Here is a 21,790-nt window from a genome sequence, read left to right as displayed (position 1 = left end):
AGAGTTGCTAAGGGAATAAATCTTAAATATTGTCACCACAAAAAAGAAATGGTAATTATGTGAGGTGATGGAAGTATAAACTAACACTACTGTGGTAATCATTTTGCAATATGTGTATCACATCAACACACTGTACAACTTAAACTTGTACAATGTTATATGTCAATTATATCTCAATAAAGGTGGGGAAAAACAGGAATGAAGTACTGATACATGCTGTAACATTGATGAACCTTGCATACATCATGCTAAGTGAAAGAAACCAGACACAAAAGGCCATGTATTGTTTGATTCCATCTATGTGAAATGTCCAGAACAGGCAAATCTATAGAAAGAGATAGTATATTAGTAGTTGCCTAGGACTGGGGGAATAGGAGGATTGGGGGTAATAGCTTAAAGGTATGAATTGGGGGGGGTTGATGAAAATGTTCTAAAATTCATTGTGGCGATGACTGCACAACCATCTGAGTATACCCAGAACATTGAATTTTATACTTTTAATGGATCTATTGTATGGTATATAAATTATATCTCAATAAAGTTGTCTAAAAAAAAGATATCATGAAGACTTGAACTGAAACAGTAATAGGATAAAAAAGAGGGGATAAACTAAAGATAGATTACAGAACTGGAAAATCTATTGGACTTAACTAAAATTTTGATTTATGGACAAGTGAGATTCATGATAAATTCATGATAAAATTTCTAAGTTAGGTGGCTGAGAGTAATGGGTAACACCATTAACAGGAACAGGAAATTTAAAAAAAGAAAAAGACTAAGTTTGGGTGGCAAGATAAATATTTTCCGGCTTTCACGGTACTTGGCACAGAGCAGGTGATGATAATTAAATACTATTTAATTCAATAGTGCTAGGCACTAAGAATACAACAAGATGCTGTCAAAGATTGCCTTCCAAGAACATATAGTCTAATGGGAATACAGACAACTTGAAAAGTAGTTACAATAAAATGTGGCGAGTGTTTTGATGGGGCTGGTACAATTTGCTTTGGCAGCACGAAGTTAGGGGAACCTAACCTAGTCTGGAGAGCAAGAGAGACCTAAATGATGAGTTCACTAGGCAAGAGGGAATTGGAGTAGGGAGACATTTTGGTAGAAGGAAGACAATGAGCTTTCTCAGCTGAATAAACTGTGTACTGATCGGTCCAGAGGTGAGAGGGGAAAAGAAAGTAAGTCAGATGGGCTGGAGCTCTGGGATGGCAGAGATCCGTTTTGTTCACTGCTGTATCCCAGTATTTAGAATAGTGTCTGGCACATAATATGTGCTCCATACGTGTTCACTGAATGAATTAATAAATGGGACAGTGGTAAGAGATGATGCAATGAATAAAGAGGACAGTGGCAAGAGATGATGCTGGAGAAGTAGGCGAGGGCCGGTCATGTGGGGTTTTTATAATCCTTGTTAAGGAGCTTGGACTGAATCCTAAAGACAATGGGAAGCCAATTGAAGAGTTGTAAGTGGGGCAGAAATATGACAGATTTGTGTTTTAGAAGGAGCAGTATGGCTGTAGGGTGGAGAATAAAAAGGAGCTCTGGGAAAGATTGGATGACAGGGTGAACAAAGGGACCATCCACCGAGGTGGAAGGATGAATGTAAAGGGAAGAGGGAGGGAGTTCAGCTTTTGACATACTGAATTTTCGGTGCTTGTGGGAAATCCTGGTGAACTTGGGGATACAGCAGTTTTACCAGGTGGAACCCGGAAGAGGGGTCTGGGCTGGTGATAGAGCCGGTAACATTTACATAGTAACTAAAACTGTGGAAGTAAAGGAGCTATCCCTGGAAGAGGGACCTATAGGCAGAGAATGAATGGGTGAATGAATGAGTGAATGAATGAATGAAATGCACAACCTGCTCTGATTAGCTTTGGCTAAAATCCTGCAGGATGAGGAGTGCTGTGGAAAGAAGGAAGGCTTAAATTATGAACCAGTGCTCCCTCCCAACCCCACGCTGCAGGTGTGGATGTAAGGGAAGAAAGCTGTGTGCCCAGAAGGAGGCAAGGGAGACTTGCCACATCACGCTTGCCCTTTGCCACCTCACCGGTAATCGGGCTTTCTAGTCTAGTGTGGTACTGCCATGTATAATGGATTTGTGTGATGTGGGCGATGGTCCAGAGCCCAGTTCTTATTCTAGCTTGTCCCTTCCCCCCAACAGTGAAACAGCCTCCCCTGTTCACCTAGCAAGTTGCTAAAACTAAAACAATCAAGCATGTTTACTTGGGGATGCTGAGAACAGGGAACTGCTGGGGCAGACAATTAATTATAGTGTGAGAGCTGCATGAGGTGCCTCCAGTTTCTTGTGGTCCCTCCAAACTCCTGCTGGCCAGAAAGGCTCTGGTGCCTGCCTCCTGCCCACCTGCCTATTGCTTCAAAGGTGAAGAATCCTGGCCGGTAACGTCTCCTCTGTGACACTGGCCTGGAGATGGGGGAGGAGCGCCAGGACAATTTTTCCTCTGGTCAGTCTGCCCTTTCCCTGGATGCAGAGGAGAGTTAAACTAGTGTCACCTTTCAAATAAATTCTGGGTCTTAGAGCCCAGAATACCTGGAGCATCTCTGGAGGTCCCTTTAAAACACTGCTGTTATAACAGACATATTTCATTTTTCTGTCTTTCTTTCTGATTGTGCCCCCCTTACCCACAATCCAGATAGTTTCTTAAGGTTCTTGTTGGTTCTGGGCACGTGATAATTCCTCTCCCCCACCTCCCCCCAACCAGTATTCTACCCTATGCTTAGAGACCAAGCCCTTTCTATATAAAGTCACCTGCCCTTTATGCCCTTGGACCTTTAGCCACCTGTGTGGGATAATCCCCTGGAATCTTGAGTAAACACCAGGTCTCACGAGCGTACGATCAGACTCCAGTGCATGGCAGTGTCTCTCATCCACCTGTGTGTGATAGCTCTATCGCCCCATCACCACCATGTGATAATCCTTCTCTTTGGCCTTAGTGTTGTTTTACTGAATGAGATCATCTCCCCTAATCAAGTCCTCCACATAAAGGCCAAACCTTGTGAATATATGATCATCCTTACTTCCCTTCCCCAGAACATTGATGATCTCCCCATGCCCCCAAGTCCAACAGTTCCCCTCACTCGTGGGTTCATTTACTATCTACATTTATGGAGCACATAGTGTTACTGCTCCCATGACGCCCTTTTACATGACCCCCTTCTTTCTGCTAGAAATTGCCCCCTAAATTCTTGGGATATACCTTTCTCCAAAGCTAATGATGTTCCTTTTCTCATCTGAACTCCCAAGGCATCTGGACTGGACCTGGAGGCCAAGATGCCTGATGCATGAAAAGCTCCTTGTGCTTCTACAAAAACAGAAGCCAGGTGGGGAAAAGCTTGGCCTGGCCAAGGAGCTTGCTGGCTGGAAGCAGTGGATTAGCAGCAACCGGCCCTAACTTGGCCTTGGCGGTTGCTTCTCCCTAAACCCAGGCATGCCAAAAGGAAGCCAGCATTTATTATGGAGTGTATTTGGTGAGCGATACACATCCCTATTTTTTTCATTCATGGATTTATCTATCCTTCCAAACTACACTTCTTCCGGATTCCCAGAAGAGAAGGACACATTGGCAGGTGTGAAGTGGAAACCCTAGAGGTCCACATGCCCCTGGTAATACTCTCACACCTTCAGCTGTAGCACAACCAGCCTCGCCACCAAATTCTGCCCCAGAGGCTACCAGGACCAGTGTCATCCTGTTCTCTGTTTATTTCACTCACCACAGAAGCTCCCTGACTTCCAGAAAGCCTTCATCACCTGAACTGTCATCCCCTTAGGGCTCTGAATATCCCATAATCTAGTGGTTCTCAACCTTGCCTGCATATGGGAATCACCTGACAAACTTTTTTTTTTTTTTTTTTGCTGTACGCGGGCCTCTCACTGTTGTGGCCTCTCCCGTTGCGGAGCACAGGCTCCGGACGCGCAGGCTCAGTGGCCATGGCTCACGGGCCCAGCCGCTTCGCGACATGTGGGATCTTCCTGGACCGGGGCACGAACCCGCATCCCCTGCATCGGCAGGCGGACTCTCAACCACTGCGCCACCAGGGAAGCCCCTGACAAACTTGTAAAATACTGATATCCTTAAGGTCCCCCTCCCTGCCAGGTTATGATTTCATTGATTCTGGAGTGCAGCCTCGATGCTGGGATTTTTAAGGGTGATTCGAATGTTTGGCAGCCGTGGTTGAGAACCACTGACCAAATTTGACCCTTCTCTCACCCCTCCCCACTCCACAATCCATCAAAATCCCCTACACCAGTAATTCTCAAATGTTAACATCATCAAATCATCCAGGAGGGCTTGTGAAAACACAGCTTACTGGGCCCTACCTCCTGAGTTCTGATTTAGTAGGTCTGGAGCGCAGCCCAAAGATGTGCATTTCTAACAAGTTCCCAAGGGTTGCCAGTGCCACTGATCAAGGACCCCACTTTGAGAATCATCTCCGATATCCTGCTCTCTTGCTTTCTTGACCTTCTCTCCTCCAGTGATCTAATCTTCTGCCCTACCTCAGTCATGGAGTCCCATGTTCATCCCCCAAACCTAGTCATTACCAATGACTGTACCCCTTCATAATGTCCATTTTATGCCTCCTGCCCTCCAGCCACCAACTTGCTCTTTGTTGTGCCCCAATTTCAACCCCAGTGGGACTTTACTCCACTGATCCTACCAGCTTCTCACTGTCCCTTACCCCCATCATGCCCTAACTTCCCCCCTAACCCAGCTTAGATCCCATGGCCCGCTTTTATGTTTATTCCCTTGCATATACCCTCAATTCGCTCACTCTTCTTTCTTTCATTATACTCTCCTAGCAAAACTCCAACCCTACTTAAGTCCGCCTCTTGCCTTCTCTCCGCTTAATTCTTGCTTCTCATTTAATTGAGAAAATGGAGCCATCAGAAGATAACTTCGACCTGCTCCCACCACCTCATGTACCAATACATTTGCATCTGTACCATTCTTCAGCTTTCTCTTCTGTTGCTATGGGTGACTGGTCATGCTTCTCCTCCAGAAGGAGAACCACTTATGCTCTGGATTCCAGTCCCTCTCACTTCCTTAAGGACACAGTTCCAGCGATTGTCTCCCCTACTTACATCTCATCATCATATTTTCTCTGTCTACCGATCATTCCTGTCCACATTCAAACATGCAATGATATTTACCGTCTTTTTAAAAACCTTCCATTGGTCCCCTTTCCCCCTACAGCTACTTCTCCACTTCTCCGTTCCCCCCTGTGCCTACACTTGTCAACCTCTTCTCCTTTCATTCTCGTTTGAACCCTCGCTAGTCAGATTTTCCCCCATCCTTCCTCTGAAATGGCTCTTGTCGAGGTCACTAGTGACTTCCCGTATTGCCGGATCCGATGGCCCATCCTCCGTGCACATCGTGCTCGAGCAATTCCCTCCTTGTAGAGCTTCACTTGGCTTCCAGGACACCTCTCTCTCTTGGTTCTCCTGCCTCACTGCTTGCTCCTCTTTTGCTGTTTCTGACCTCTAAACTTTGCTGTACCCTTGGATTTGGTCCACAGATTTCTTCTCTTTTCTGTCTACACTCCCATCCTACATAATCTCATCCAGTCTTGTGGCTTTTATACCAGCTAAATGCTGGTGACTCCCAGATGTATATCTCTAGCCCAGACCTTTCCCCTGACTTCACACTCATGTACCCAGTTGCTTACTGGACATCTCTGGTTGCATATCTAATAGGCAGTTCAAATGTATAAGCCCAGAACTGAACTCCTGATTCTTCTAACTGCACAGGCTCATTATGAACCCCTTTCTTTCTGCCATATCCGTAAATGGCGACTTCAGTCTTCCATTTGAACCAGGCCCCAAACCTTGAAGTCATTCTTGACTCCTTTCTCTCACACCTTGCATACAACCTGTCAGCAAATCCTGATGGCTCTACCATCAGGATATATCCCAAATCTGACCACTGCTCTCCATCTCTACCATAGTAACCTGGTGCAAGCCACCATTCTTTCTCACCCAGATCCTTGCAACAGTCCCCTAAGGTCTCCCACTTTCTCCCCTTGCCCCAGGACCTTTTAAAACATAAATCAAATCCTCTGACTCCTCTGACTTCTTACTCATTCTGAGTAAAATCCAAACCCCTTATCAAGGCTTCAAAGACCCCACGTTATCTGGCCTCCCTGCTCCTCTCTCATGCTGTTGGGTCCGCCCTTTGATCTCTCTGCTTCAGTCTTTCTGTTCTTAAATCAACAATTTAGAGCCTTTGTTCTTGCTGTTCCCTCAGGCTGGATTCTCCTTTCCCAGACACCCCCACCCCCCCCGCCCCCCCCCCCCCCCCCCCCGCACTGTAGGTCTCTGTCTAAATTCTGGTATCCAGAGGCCTTCACGGTACGCCCACCACCCCTCCCCCCATAACCTAACCCCCTCCTGGCACTCTTTGCCCCTTTTCTTATTTTTCTTTTTGCCCCTTTTCTTGCTCTATTTCTCTGTATAGACTTATACTTGAAATATTATGATTCGATTTGTTGATCATCTGCCTTGCCCACTAAAATGTAAGCTCTGTGAGGAGGGACTTTATTTTGTTCGTGGCCGTTTCCCCAATGAGCATATGGTAGGTGCTCAATAAATACTTGTTGAATTAATTAATTAATTGAAAATGGTTCAGGTCTTTCCTCCCCAGTGGCTGCAGCCCTGTCTGGGGAGGTGTTTCCAGGCTGCCTTTCTCTATTCTCTAATAGCCTCCTGGCCACCACCTGGGCCCCCTCCCTTCCCCAGGGCCTTCGAGACTATTCTAATTGCTTCTGCTGCAGAAGGAGGGAGTTAGTAGCTAAAGAGGGAGGAGGGAGGGAGGAGCTCCATCTGGTGTCCAGGAAAATAAGGGAGCAAGCCAGGGTCTGCTGTGCTAGGTCCACCGGGAGTCCACGAAGTGAGGCCAGGGAGCCTTGGGGCCTGGTGCCCTTTGGACCCAGACTTGCTCTTGGCTCTTTTCTTCCCCTGTCAGAGGGTGGGCCTTGAGCTCCCCACAGAGGCCCCAACTTCTCTTGGTTTGGCCAACTAAGCTGAGCCCAGCTTTAGGCCCCCAAGATGCAGAAGGCAGTGGGGGTGGGGATGGTGAGAGACAATGGAGAGCCCAGAGCCAGCTCTCCTCTTCCACCAGCCTGAAGTGATACAATGATACAAAGGGAGAGTCTTGTGCAGGGGGGAAGCGGGTGGGAGAGCCCTTTGTCCCGCTATTTTCTACATTGCTGGGGGGGAGGGGTTGGAAGGTTGGGGAGGAGCTGGTAAGCGGCTGTCAATATGGGGAGGAGTAGAGAGTGGTGCAGAGGCCCTAGAAAGTTTTTGAATTTCAATCAGATTGGCTTTGAAAGAGTTTGGCTTTTGTTGAAAGAGAGAGAAAGGTTAATGCTAAAGTTGAGGGGGAGGGGGTGGGTTTTGAAGATAGAGTCCTGCTTGCAGGCCAGTCAGCTGTGGGACACCCTGGCTGGCAGAAAGGCTGGGATGGGAGAGCGGAGAAGGAGCAGGGTCCCATCTCCCTTCGCGGGACCAGACTGAGGAGTGCCTGCCACTCAGAGAAGCATCAGGGTTACTACGAATGCGGGAAGGGAAGCACCGTGGGGCAGAGCAGGGCAACTTCTTTCTTCCTTCTGCAAGCCTTACAGAGCCTTTGACTTTTTAAGCCAGCAAAGAACGAAGTTTCCTCCCTCTCTCCCCTCCTTCCCACCCCACCCCATCACAGCAGCAGTGCATTTGCCCGGACTGACTTTGTGACAAACGCAGGCTTAGGTTTGGCAGAGAGGGGAGGCAAGGGTGGGAGTCAGCTGTTTTCACTGCCTTTGTCCTCTGCTGACCCTCCTCTGTACCCTAACCCCTCCAAAAATAGAACAGAAAAATGTGGAGCTATTGCAGTCTTTGGAACAGGAGAAAAAGAAGGGATGCAGAAGCCATAGCCATGAAACAGGCTAAAGATCTGCAATTCCCAGTCAGGCTGTGGGGGCCTGGCATTGCCCGACGCAGTACCACTGATGCCACAAATAACACAGAGTCCTCGGATCTGTCTCCTCTCTGAACTTCACACACACGCAAACACACACACACACATTTTTGTAAGTCTCCTGGCTAAGGCTGGAGGCGTGATTCTGTGTTTGGGGAATCCTTCTGGAGAAATCTCCTGTGGGAGGTCAGTTCTCCGAAAGGAACCATTACGTGTTCTTGGCCCCATGGATTATAGACCTGCCATGACACCCCGCCCAGAGCAATCCCTGAACTCCAGCCTGGAAATACATGAAAAGAAAAGGTTCTCATTAAAAGAGGAAGAGGGCTTCCCTGGTGGCGCAGTGGTTGAGAGTCCGCCTGCCGATGCAGGGGACACGGGTTCGTGCCCCAGTCCAGGAGGATCCCACATGCCGCGGAGCCGCTGGGCCCACGAGCCATGGCCGCTGAGCCTGCACGTCCGGAGCCTGTGCTCAGCAACGGGAGAGGCCACAACAGTGAGAGGAAGAAAATTGGGGAATGGGATCATTCTTTTACATCTTCACACAGTGTTAGGCCTCGTCCTCAGGGAGCAAATGTTCGTTCATTAAATATTTGTTAAGCATTCCTTGAGCTTGACATTGTGCCAGGCCCTCGGAGGCACAGAGGGAAGAAGAACTATCCCTGCCCTCAAAGAACTCACTGTCTAGAATAGAAAAACAAACAGTACAGAAAGAAGTATAATCCAATGAGATAATAATAATATCCCCATGTCACATAATATACTGTAACATAAATTACATCTAACTTCATTTGACAAGAGAATTCTACAGAAAAATGTGTGAACCGAATTTTAAGACTACATTCACATTTTTGTCTCAATTTTTTGGTGCATTTGGAGTGTTTACAAAGGAAGCATTGCAGACGTGAAACCTTGCCCCACCAAGCAAGAAAAGGCTTGGATCCCAAACCCAGGCTACGGAAGAAAGAGGAACGTGTCCATTTTTGTGTGCACACAAATTAATGTGCTAGGAAATGTCCATAGCTGTGCTGCCCTTCATCCAATGCCCCACTGAAAGTATTTTTCTGATTTTAGTCTTCACCTGTTTTGCAGCCAAAAAGTAATCCCAGACTCCCCACTTCCAACCCCACCACCACCTCCACCAGGAGGTCCTCAGTTCACCTTTTAGGGCTAGATCTGAGGTGAAGAGAGGGCACTGGGATGTCAACCAAAGGAAGATTTCTAGGCCAGTGTTCTCAAAGCCTGGGCCCTGGACCACTAGCGTCATTATCACGTGGGAATTTAGAAACGCAAATCCTCAGGCCCCACCCCAGACCGACTGAACCAGAAACTCCATGTGTGAGGCCTAGCCATTTGTGTTTTAACAAGCTCTCCAGATGTTTCTGGCGCTCCCTAAAGTTTTAGCGATGCTGAGCAACATTGCTACTCTTGGTTAGATAGTCCTGATGCTCCTCAAAAATAACTTGCTCTGGGTGGAAGTCAAGCCAGTGGACCAATCTAGCCCTGCACCTGTCTTTTGGTTAGTTTTTGGGCCCCTCTGCCCAAGGGTATGGACTTGAATGGCTCATACACAGTAGCTTTAAGAACCAATTTACAGGAATTCCCTGGTGGCGTGGCGGTTAAGAATCTGCCTGCCAATGCAGGGGACACGGGTTTGAGCTCTGGTCCGGGAAGATCCCACATGCCGCGGAGCAACTAAGCCCCTGCACCACGACTACTGAGCCTGCGCTCTAGAGCCCGCGAGCCACAACTACTGAGCCCGCGTGCTGCAACTACTGAAGCCTGTGCACCTAGAGCCTGTGCTCTGCAACAAGAGAAACCACCACAATGATGAGTCCCTGCACCACAACGAAGAGTAGCCCCCGCTCACCCACGCGCAGCAACAAAGACCCAATGCAGCCAATTAATTAATTAATAGCCACCCCGTAAACTCATTATTTCCCCTTTGATCCATGAAGATACTGGGGTGTGGAAAGTCTGTTGCTGTGTGGGGTTGCCTAGGCCTTGAAGTAGCAGCAGGATTTGAACCCAGATTTGTTCGTTCCTCTTTACCACACCTTCTCAGGAGAGTTCCTCCAGGTCCTGGCTCCCTCCCAGGAGGAGGGACTCTCCTTGAGAGTCCTTCCAACATCAAGGAAACAGAACTCTGGCCCAGTCCACAGGCTGGATTCCCTCTTGGTGAGCCTCAGGGTGAGGCCTCGTCTAATTTCTGCCCTTCCGTTCTCCTGGCCAGCTGGACCCCGCGCCCTCCTGGCCCCGCCTGGCACCTGGGGGAGAGGGCAGGGTAAAGTCTGGACAGGGTGCCATGGGCGTCCCTTCCATCCAGTGTTAACCCCTGCGGCTGGCCCACAGCGAGGAAGTCGTCTTGCCGAGCTCTGCACCGACTGCTCGCCTGCCTGAGTTTGCATTATTTATTTAATGTCTTGTACCGTAAATAATGGTAACTTTATGGTTATTAGGAACGGGTTAAGGTACATGCGGGTAGCACCAGGCTGCCTTCAAAAGGAACAGTCCTGGCATAAAATGTTGCGATAATTGCTTTACTGCTGAGTGTTGGTCTTTATTTTGTGTCTGATTTGTCCCTTAAGCCAGCGTAACATTCTCCCCACGGCAGGAGAATGCAGAGAGCAAATTGAAGGGCTGAGCATGAACAATGCGACATGGCGCACTGCTGGGTTTTTCTTTTTTCCTCTTTCTTCGTTTCTCCCTTGACCTCCCTCCAATCCTCTCCCCTCCCCTCCCCCCATGCCCTGCGCAGTCTCCGCCCCACTCTGGTTGGTAGACTCATTCTCCCCACCCTTGACACCTCAGGAAGGTATCCCGTCTTACCCCCTTATTTTGAAAATTAGGTTAAAAAAGCACTCCTATTTCTTACCTCTTCTCTGGGCAGCAAGCAAGACAAAACAAAAGAATAAACAGAAACAAGGAGGCTTCTTTTGCCTGGACCCAACACCAAGCAATGCCCGGGCATCTCAGCTCAGAGGTGGGTGTCCTTCGTTTCACACAAGGAAGCTAGGTCCTGGCATGAGCCAGGACACTAATCTTCTCTTTAGGGCCCACCTCACCAACTTGATAGTCCCACCAGGGCTGCAGTGGTCCATGGCGTGGGGAGGAGTAGGGGGTAGGTGTGTAGGAGGACTGGGTCTGCCAGCAACTTCCTGACAGTGGGACAGGGAAACGACCTCCAGTGGCCACTGGGACTCTCTCTTCCTCTTCTCTTGGTACCATCACACCCAGGCAGGAAGACCTCTGGCTGTCATTCCAGGCCGTGGAACGGAGCAGAGGGCAGGTGCCATGGGGCCCGCAGGCTCAGCCTTTTGCTTTCCCAGAGGTGGGCACTGCTGGCCTTCATCATTGCCCCGAGGGTCATCTCTCAGCCTCTGGCAATGCCCCATAGGCTGGGATGGTCCAAGAAAAGTAAAACCTCTGCCCCCTGTCCCGAAATCAGGCCCAGAGTCACCGGAGAGGGCCCTCTGGCTTACTCTAGACCTCAGGGCGTTTGGCAGAGGGGAGAACACTGAAGCAGGAGTCAGGAGGTCTGTGCTCTTACTTTCCACCAACTTGGCGGGTGCTAGTAAACTTGTGGAAAGGGAAGTTCCTTGGAATCCTTCCATCTCAGTTCTGTCTGTAAAGCGAAGGCAAAAATGCCCACCTTGTGAGATGATCATGATGATCAAAAGGAGATAATGGATTAATACAAGCCCCAGAACAAATGTGCAGGTTTATCAGGGAGGCTCGCCCAGCCCCACGTGCTCTCTAGCCAAAGGCAAGCGGCTACTTCTGCGTAAGGGAGAGGAGGTGGGAGTCGGGGAGAGCTGGGGGGGTACAAAGAGGGGGGAAGAGGGTAGCAGAGACCCCTCGGCCCCCATCGCTCTCCATGGAGACGGAAATCACTGTTGCTCTTTCTCCACCCGACGGGTAACTCAGCTGTGCCCCGACTTGGTGGGACACCATTCAACCAGCACCTGGGGTCTCCTCTCACCCTCCAGCCCCAATCCCTTCCCCTTCTTTGGCTCGCTCACCTCTGTCCCTTTCTTCCCCCTCTAGGGTTTCTCCAACGGAGGAGACAACAGAGCCCAAGTGCGTTGCCAGCCACTGGCTTTAAGCTGTAGGAGGCTGAGGGCGTTTGTACTTCTCTCCACTTGCCCCACCTCTCCAGAGCCTAGTAACTCATCAGTAGCGGAAATTTGAACAAAGTGGAGAACCTGGGATGAAAGGAGAAAGGCGGCGGTGATTGGGGTGGGGGGAAAGGGGCAGGGGGATGGCTTTAATTAGGGCTTCTTGGCCTCTTTAGTCCCGGGGCTGGTTGGGGTAATCCAGTTAGAGTCCCAGGCTTTCATCTCAGCTGGCTGGCCTCTCTGGGGCCCTGTCAGAGCCTTTAGGGGGCAACAAGTAGCGGGCAGGCCCCGAGTCGGGTGGGGGTGGGTACCGCGCTCACTTCCAGCTGGACGCAGAGGGGGGCGCGGAATGAAGCCCCACCAGCACAGCGGTTGGTGCCGGGCAGTGAAGTGGCCGGTGCGGGCAGCTTGGGCGCTGGGCGGCTGTCTCCTGACACCAGAAACTCTCTTTATGAAAGGATCAAGTCCGAAGCATTGTTCTCCGGGCCAGGGAACCAAGGGCTCAGAATGCTCTTTTGTGTGGAGGTGCTCCCCACACACACACTCCCCCTTCTTTTTTCTCCCTTTGAGCCACTGCTGGCTGTGCCTCTGCCCCCATGCTTGGGGGGAGCGATGGATGGTGGAGATGGGCTCTGGACAGACAGTCCTGGGGGAGCCATCTGTGCTGGGGTAGGATCCACTGGAGCTGAAAAATTAAACAGCATTTTCAATTAACTTTTCCTCCCTTGTTTGGCGGTGGGCTGAGGGGGGAGTCGGTGGAGCAGGCTGGTTGAATTTAACCTTTGAAAAGCTACTGTGGAGGCGAGGAGGAGGGAATGACCTTTCTTCCCGAGGCAGGGGTGGGCGGGGGTGGGGAGCCGTGAGATTGTTTCCTCAGGCCAAGCAGGGGACCCTGTCCTCTGGTGAATATCCCCAGAAGCTCTTGGTGTCCTCGGCGGAGGTCCCACCTGCATAAAGTGGGTTTGTGCGTGTATCCCCAGAGGGCACACCCCAAGCAGAGATGGGGAGAGCCGCACAGTGTCAACAGGTGGAGGGAAGACAGTGCTGATCGCTAAGAACCTTGTTTCCCCCTTAATTACCCCCTTAATGGCCGTCCCTGTTTCTCTACACATCTTCCCTTCTTTTCCTCAAAAGGGCTGCTTTTTTCATTTCACCTCTTGGGATGGGTGCCCCAGAACACGGAAGAGCACTTGTGGAAGGAGTCACTTCAGACATCTGACCCAGATGTGCTCAAAGGGCTCTCCAGCCCTGTCCGGTTGGCAGTGTGGAATATAACCAGAATATAACACGGCCAGAAATCAGAGCCCAAGAGTTCAGGTTGTACACTTCTTGCATCCCCAGTGCTGCATCCCGCGGCCTTCTCCGCCTTCCCTGGGATCTGGGAGCAGATCTTCCTTAGGCTCCACGGGTCTCTTCGTCACTCAGGGCCTCACCTCTTCCTGGGTGCCCAGTGGTGAAGACTTCTCTTGCCATAATGAGAAGAACAGTCTGTAGTTTTCAGAGGATTCGTGTGTCTTCTCTTTGTGTGTGGGATAGATGGATGGGATTAATCCCTTTTTTACGACGAGGAAACTGAGACTCCAGAGAGGTTAATTTTGAAAAATAGGGCATCCTTTGGATGACACATCAAATCACCTGGGGGCCTCTTTCAAATTGCCCATCTCTACCCAAGTCCCAAAACTCTCACCCCTCCTCCCCCTATCATGACTTCAGAATAGAATTGATTCATGAAATTACATCTTGTGCATTTTCTGTTAGCCAAGTACGGAGTCCCATTGACAGGAGAGAAAATGAGGAAGGCCACTCAAATTAGCTGAGGCAAAAGAGGGCATAAACCCAAATGGTTTCAGTTGCTTTTTCACCAGCCCTGGCTTTCATCAAAGCGACAGGGGAGGATGATGTTGGGAAACAAATATGGAAACGAGTTGTTGCAACCCTCCTAGGGCACAGTGGAGCACCATCCTCCCTCCCAAGCCCGCTCTTTGTCTCGTAAGTCATGCTCAGTTAAGGACACTACACTCAGGCTTCAGCTCGGGGCCCTCTCTCCTTCACTGACTATGTTCACTCAAACGGCTTCTCCTTTGGTTCATCAAATGCACAAGCTTTCCTTTTCAGCATCTTAGCATCTACTTCATTCAACTCTCATCTGCCTTTCCTGTCTCTGTGAATTTTACTGCTCAAAGAAGCTTTTCCTGTCCTCCGAAAGCAAATCCTGTCCTCGGATGATACTTTCTCATAGCACTTTGTACTTCCGTGATATAACAGATCATGGTTTGGAGTCATACATGGAGTTGGGGCTGTTTAATATCTCTCCTCCACTAGACCTTAAGCACTGTGAGAGCAGGTATCCTGCCACTTTGTTCACTACCCTATCCCCAGTGCTTGTGGTAGGCACTCAGGGACTTAACAGACGTTGAAAGAATGAATGAATGGATGGGGAAAGGTAGCAACTCACAGGAAAAAATGAGCAAAATGAAAACCAAGTTCTCCCAGAAGTACAGATGAGAATCTCGCTTTGACATCTAGAAAATTACTTTCGAATCCCATAATGGAAGTCAGTAGGCATGAATGGTGCAGAGAACATTTATAGGGTAGCAGGTAGGAGAGAACATCACTGATGGTTGAGGGCTTTTAGGTGAGGCAAGGAAAGCAGGCAGCCGACTTCTGTTTCTCCCCTGTATTTCAAAGATGTCAGTTCATTTTTGGAGGCCTGAGGTGGAGAAGAAGAACGCTAAGAACTGTAGCCAGGTGTGATGAAATGTAAGAGAAAAAAAGAGGCTTTGCCTGCTAGAATCGCTTTGGGTGAGGCCGTCGCCCTAGTTTTCTGCAAAATAAAGGGATTGTCTTCAGGAAGCAGCAGAGGACAGATCCTGGGACTGTGAGCAAGAGGGTGAACCAGAGGAAATGGAGAGAAGCTTGAACTAGTGAAGGGTTAAAGGGAATACACATGTTTAGCAGTATACTGAGGTTCAGGGGAAGGGAAAGGTGGGGGAAAGACCAGCGAGCATATAGACCGCTAATAAATGAAGAGAAGTGGGAGATCCATCTTACCTCCTACAGGGCAGAGATACTCGGCTCATTTTTTAGATCCATCTTTAAGAAGAAAAATGACAAAAAGGAATTTGGATAATTAGGAAGTAAATGCAGACTGTGCAAAAATCGGTACTGATAGAAAGCAGGTAGGAGAATCCTCAGAAAATGTAAAGGTTTCACAAATCAGCAAGCCTGGATGACATCCATCATGGGGTATTAAGGCTGGTGTTCTGGGGATGTGCTGAGTGGGGAGCTGATGGAACCACTTATAATTACGTCTGGAAAATCATAGAAAGTAAAAGGAGCCATCAGGAGCCTGGGGAAGTGAAATGACGTGACTCCTGTCTTCTAGAACATGGTGCGACAGTCCTACAATTGTTCACCCAGTCAGTCTGGAGATAGATACAAAGAACGGGGGGTGGGATATCTGTCATCTTGGGGAGAAAACTAGAATCGAGCTCAGTGGGGTGTGTGTGTGTGTGTGTGTGTGTGTGTGTGTGTGCGCGCACACACACACACCTAAGGGCCAAACCACACCAAACAATAACACTAAGTGATCAGATTGGAAACAGAAAAACAGATGTGTTGTAATGGGTGCGCCACAAGTGGTAGTTGTTAGAACAGGTTCGGGTTCTCGCCAGTGGTGTAGGTATGCAAATGAAAACTGCACAGAGAAGAAAAATCGATGGCAGGGAATCCATTCTGGGAGAGGGACACCCTCCCGGTGAGCAGAGGATTCTGAGCCTCTTTAATGAGGTCTCATTTGGGGCTGGGAGAAAACCGCATGCAGCTGAAGAAGCTGATAGGTGGGTGTGGCTGAGGAACAGCACGGGGACCTGGAGAAGTCACCAGTGTGAGCGCCCGGGGATGTGTGCGATGGGGCCAGGTTGGAACAAATCAATGTGTCTGAGGGGGAACTCCCCCTGCTCTTCCAAGAGGCCAAAGGAAGGCCCCAGAAGCTGCCTTGCTCTGGAAGCTGCGTGCACAGTTTGGGTGTGGAGCTCTTGGGCCTGGAAGGGAGGTGACGCTGACACCCTGAAGTGGTTTCCAAAAAAGAGGGGAAGGCCTCTGAGGGGCCAGGCTGAGAGGGAGTGGCTTCTCATGGTAATGACCCTGCGGACCCTGCAGCCCCAGCGCCTGCGCGCTTTTACAAGGTTAAAGCAGCAGCTTGAACCTGTATGGGGCGAGCATTTGTTTCCTTTCCAGATTGCCAGCTAATGAGGAAAGATTAAAGGAACGAAATCTGTTTAGCTTGGCTAAGTGACGACCGAGGCGGCGGGAGTGGAGAGGCATGCTGGGCCTGCCCGGCCGAGCAAGCGGTGTGATAACCGTCTGCAGATTTCAGAGAGGTGTGTGTAGCTCCAGTGTAGGAAGAGCAGCTGTCTCGGGTGGTGCGAGGGGCCTCAGCCTCCATCAGTGGGAGGAAACCCATTGTGAGCTCAGCCGCTCGTGGTGCAGTAGGTTGGCCTGCGGAGAAGAAGGCAAGGGTCTGGACATCCCGGCTGAGCGAAGGGAAGGACTGAGCCAACCCACCTGTCCCAACCCCCAGCCTCCACTTTGCCCTCCGCTGACACCATTTTCTGCGTTCCCGAGGGCCTTCTCTGGCCTACAGCTCTCCCCACTGCAGTCAGTGCCTTAGGGGGTTTGGAGTCCAAAAAGGTTACCCCACTTTGGAGCCTGTGGCAGATGTTCTTAGTAGCTGGTTTGGCAATTCACAGCCAGGCTGTTCTTTTTTTTTTTTTTTTTTTTTGCGGTACACGGGCCTCTCACTGTTGTGGCCTCTCCCGTTGCGGAGCACAGGCCCCGGACGTGCAGGCTCAGCGGCCATGGCTCACGGGTCCAGCCGCTCCACGGCATGTGGGATCTTCCCGGACCGGGGCACGAACCCGTGTCCCCTGCATTGGCAGGTGGACTCTCAACCACTGCGCCACCAGGGAAGCCCCAGGCTGTTCTTTGATGATGTCTTCGGATAGTCTTCTAAGCCTGTGAGATCAGAACCTTCTAGGAGCAGAAAGAACTTCCCCCCAAAGAGGGGTCAATGGTGAGGCCCAGGGTCCACTGTCCCAGGGGCCCCCAAGCCTGGACCCTTGGGGGAACTGGGATGCTTCTCATCCTGCTTCCTGTTGGCAATCTCACAGTTAAACACTTAAACAATCTTTCTTCCTCCTCTTTTCTCTCTCCCCCTCTCTCTCTTTCTCTCTCTTCTTTTCAGAGTTGACAGGGGCCAAATAAAGCCCTTTTTAAAAAAAACACACAAAACAATTTTGTTCCTTCTGAAAGTGATGGAGTGAAAGTGAGTGCAGATTATAGGCCTGTGAGGCGAGGGCCTTCCTGACAGGGGGAGAAGTAGTGACATGATGGGAACCTAATGGCAGTAATTGGCCCTGGCTTTGACAGGGCCCATATCACAGCTCAGGAAAAGAGAGATGTTTAAAGTAAAAATTTACACAAAATTATATGTTTTCGGGGTGAAAAAGACTGTTTGGATTTCATTTTTTTTCTTCCTCTTCTTCCCCCCAGGGCATGTTTCACAGGCCTTCCTCTGCCAGTGTGTGTATGCGTGCGTGTACGTGTGTGTATGCACACACGGACATGCAGCTGGCCCGCAGGTTTATGGGCATTTTATCTCTGCACTGTCAGTGCCTTCCGTTTTCTCCCTTACTCAAATGGAGGCATTGCTCAGCTTTGGAAGTTTCTCTTTCTGAAGTAGAAAGAGCCTAAGAGAATGAAGAGAACGATTCCAGTAATATAAGAGGCCACCCTGCGTCATTTGGCCATAACAGTGCTTGTTCAGTCTCAATACAGTCAGCTGGCATCTAGTATTTATCCTTGTAGCTCGTAGTCCTAAATAAGACCAAGTAATAGATTGGGTAATCATATTTGTTTAGTGTCTAATTCCCACTCCAGAATGTGAGCCCTTTGAGTGCAGGTCTCTGTTTATCTCGTTCAGGGCCACAATCCCAGCACCCAGCACAGCGCCCAGCACATAGCGGGCTTCCAGTATGGGTGGCCCAGGATAACCGAATTCTTTTGAGACAGGAGCTGGGTTGGAAGACCATGCCTTCCTGAGGATAAAATGCTGGTAAATCAGACTTTTGTTTCAGGTACTAGAATACTCAGAGAATTGATTTTTCATTGCTTTTTAGAAATGTGGCCTGACGGGAAGACATCAGAGGTGGCAGGGCAACGAGACTATTAGGTGTTCATCCCTTGTTGAGAATGCTTAAGACTTTCTTCATTGTGAGCAGTACTAGAATCTCTACAGTCAAACTCCAATCAACTCTTTGATGCTAATGACCATTCCCAGTGTAGGCTGGTCCACTCAAAGCCTGCAACTCCCTGTTTTACTTGGATTTAGGCAAAGTGTAGGGGCTAAGACGAGAACTGGACACACGAATGAAACTAAATTGAATGTTTTATTCACATGAGCTCAAGGTGAAGTACCAGAATCACAGAATCTCAGGTTGGGGAGTGGCTTTAGAGGTTCTGAAGTACACCCTTCACTAGTTGCATGCACAATCTCTACAATAACCTCTCAAACTCCAGTTGTGAAGATTGGTGTGTTCAGCCAGTGAGGTAGAGCTTACAGTCAAGAAATGCAAGGGCTAGGAGCTGGACTGAGCAGAAGCCAGCCCTGGGGAAACAGTCAGTCGTGAGGAACAAACAGAGTTAGATAGGGGAGACCCAGCAAGGGCTGTGCCAGGGAGTTGCTGTGGAGGTGGGAATCCTTTCTGAAAGGAGAGTCCAGGAGGTTGGTGTAGAATGGGGATGTATAGGTAGCAGCCACGGGACCAGGCAGCATTCTATGACCTCCCCATTTTACCTCAGTGTTTGAAGAAAACTTCAACCCAGGCAACCCAGGAGGTTGCAAGACCACCAGGGGAATCCGGAACACTGGGTGAGCACTGCTGGGGGTGGGAGAAGGGCATCAGTGTCTAGAATCAAATGGAAACAATGCTTCTAGAGCTGTGGTAGTCACTGAGATGATGTTGAGTCAGTACAATTCAGTGGATGGTTCTTGAATGATACAGGGTGTGGCCCATGTGCTCAGCACTGAGTTAGGTAATAGCAAGTAATGTTGGACATGATTCATAGGATTGACGTGCTCTAGGAGTAGGGAAGATGAATTGATTACTTATGGTCAGAATAGAGGTTCTTAAAGAAAAACTGAGGCATTCAGGGTTTTGAAACCATTTATTTGTTCCAGCATTTATGGAATGACTACTCTATTCCAGGCATTTCGTATTTGATGAAAGCCCCTCAGACCTACTATTTAATTTGAGTCACTTCCCTTTTATTTTCCCTTTATATGCTGAATTGAGATTGTAAAAGAAGAAAAAAAATGGCTGGCATTCCATCCAAGAAAATCACAAAATGTGAAAAGTTTCTCTTACAACCTTGGAGCTCTCCAAGCTCTGTACAATCCAAGAGTCTAGGGTAACAGCTGCAGCTCACAGAATTTTCCTCCTCTGGCATTTGGCACAGAGATGGTAACCTTGTGCTCCTATATTACCTCTGCTTAGGAATATTAAACTCGTAAATTACATGCATTTTCCTAAAATACAGTCCTTTCACTGGGATCTGGAATAACGACTTGGATGCAGGTGCCTCTGGGTACCACTTGGCTTGCCAGTCAGTGCAGCGTGTTGATCTGAAGATGAGATGCTAAACCCTTCTCGTCTGACCCGCTTGGACATGATGTTAGCTGTTACACCATAACCTCCTAAAAGGATAGCAATATGGGTGGTATTTGCTTTTTCACTCATCTCAACTTTCTGCTTAAAATTATGGAACCTCAGAGCCTTCTTGGCAGTCAGGCAACATTTTTTTCAATAGACTGCCTAGTTTAAGTTAAATGCTGGAGATACAGAGGTTTAAAAACAGTGTCTGCTTAAAGGAATTCATAGTCCACTCGGAGACAGCCCATCCAAAGAGATTGTTTCAATATACTGTAAGTGCTAAGTTAGCTGAATAAGCAAGGTGCAGCTTATTATAGGAAGCTATAAGAAGCAAGCGCCTATAAGAAGCAAGCGCCTTAATCAGCTAGACCTCAAGGAAGGCTCCACAGAGTTGGCAAAGCTTGAAATGATTCTTTAGGCAGGAAGAGAAGTTTGCTAAGCAGAGGAAAAGCAAAGGGCAGAGTGTTCCAAGCGAAAGACACGGCATGCTTGTTGAAGACATCAATTTTAAGTCAACTCATCCTGGCTCTCGGTTCCTTAATATGCTTAGCAGTTCCTAAGTTCACTTTCCTCATTTTTGTGACAATTGTGCGCCATGTACAGGAAGAATGAGAAAGGGAAAGGGCTTGAAGAGTCACTAAAAGAAAGGAAGATGGGAATAAAATAGAGAGAGGGAGGAAGAGAGGGAAAAGGAAACCAGCATTTATTGAGTGGCTATTATGTGCCAGGTGGTTTTATATGATCTCATTTCATGTTATGGATGCCATTTTCTAAATTAAGATGTGGTTCAGAGAGATGAATGAATTCCTTCACCTCTCTTCACTTTTCAGTCCCCTCCTGTCCTCCATTCCCACTGTAACTCTACCTCTCTTTGAAGCTCCCTGCTGCATTTAACCACCACCACTTGGATCTCTAACAGACACTCCATCCAAAATGCTGCAGTAATTTCCCCCACCAAACCCGCTCCTTCTCAACCCCTCCCATGCCACCTCCCCATCCACTTGCTCAAGCTGGAAACCCGGAATCACTCTTTGACCTTCCCCTCTTCCTCAGCCCCACATCTGATGCATCACTGAGTCCCGACCACTCTACCTCTAAAGTGTATCTCAAATGCATCCACTTCTGCCCAGCTTCTCTGGTACCACCTAAAAATCGGGCCATCATCACTCTTGAATAGTCTTCTTGTTTGATTTCTCTCTTCCATTCTTGCCACTTGCAATCCACCTGGCAACCCAGGAATCCTTTTAAGATACATGGTCCTTAGTCCTTCCCCAGCAAGATTTGCTCCCTGTCTACCTTGACTCTCTCCTCTTGGGGTCTTTGCATCCCACCCAGCTCACTCTACCCGACCCCTTCACATGGCTGGGTCCTTCTCATCTTTTAGCTCTCCCCTTAATTGTCATTTCCTCAGAGAATTCTTCCCAGAGAGTTCTAAAAACTCTAAAACAGATTTCCCCCTATTTTTCTATTTCTTATCTTTTTGAAAAATTGTAGTGATATATTTATTTGTGTGTCTGTTTAATGTCTCCTCTGCTAAGCACAAGCTCTAGGAGGGTATCCCTCTCTCTCTTCGTTCACCACTGAATCATCAACACCTTGCATAGTACCAAGCACAGAGCAGGCATTCAGTATGTTATATTTTAAAATATGATATGTTTGGCCTTCCCTGGTGGTGCAGTGGTTGAGAGTCCGCCTGCTGATGCAGGGGACACGAGTTCGTGCCCCGGTCCGGGAAGATCCCACGTGCCGCGGAGCGGCTGGGCCCGTGAGCCATGGCCGCTGAGCCTGTGCGTCCGGAGCCTGTGCCCTGCAACAGGAGAGGCCACAACAGTGAGAGGCCCGTGTACCGCCCCCCAAAAAATATGATATGTTTTTTGTTATAAAGGAGTATTAAGTGAAACTGGTTCAGGATAAAGAAGAGCTTGGATTTAAACCCATCTCTTCCTGACAACAAAGCCCATGCACTTTCTTCTCCATCATACTG

The 21,790-nt window shown here is 48.9% G+C and overlaps 1 protein-coding gene across 2 annotated transcripts in view; it reads left to right on the top strand.

Annotated features, from left to right (window-relative positions):
- Positions 1-21,790, top strand: part of RNF220 (ring finger protein 220) — a gene marked incomplete at its 5' end in the record, with an annotated part of 217,022 nt that overhangs the window by 70,617 nt on the left and 124,615 nt on the right. The gene's annotated exons all lie outside the window — the stretch shown is intronic.

Source organism: Grampus griseus (assembly GCF_964374135.1).
Source record: "Grampus griseus genome assembly, chromosome: 1".
Lineage (NCBI taxonomy): Eukaryota > Metazoa > Chordata > Mammalia > Artiodactyla > Delphinidae > Grampus > Grampus griseus.
This window is presented reverse-complemented; position numbering and strand designations above follow the sequence as displayed.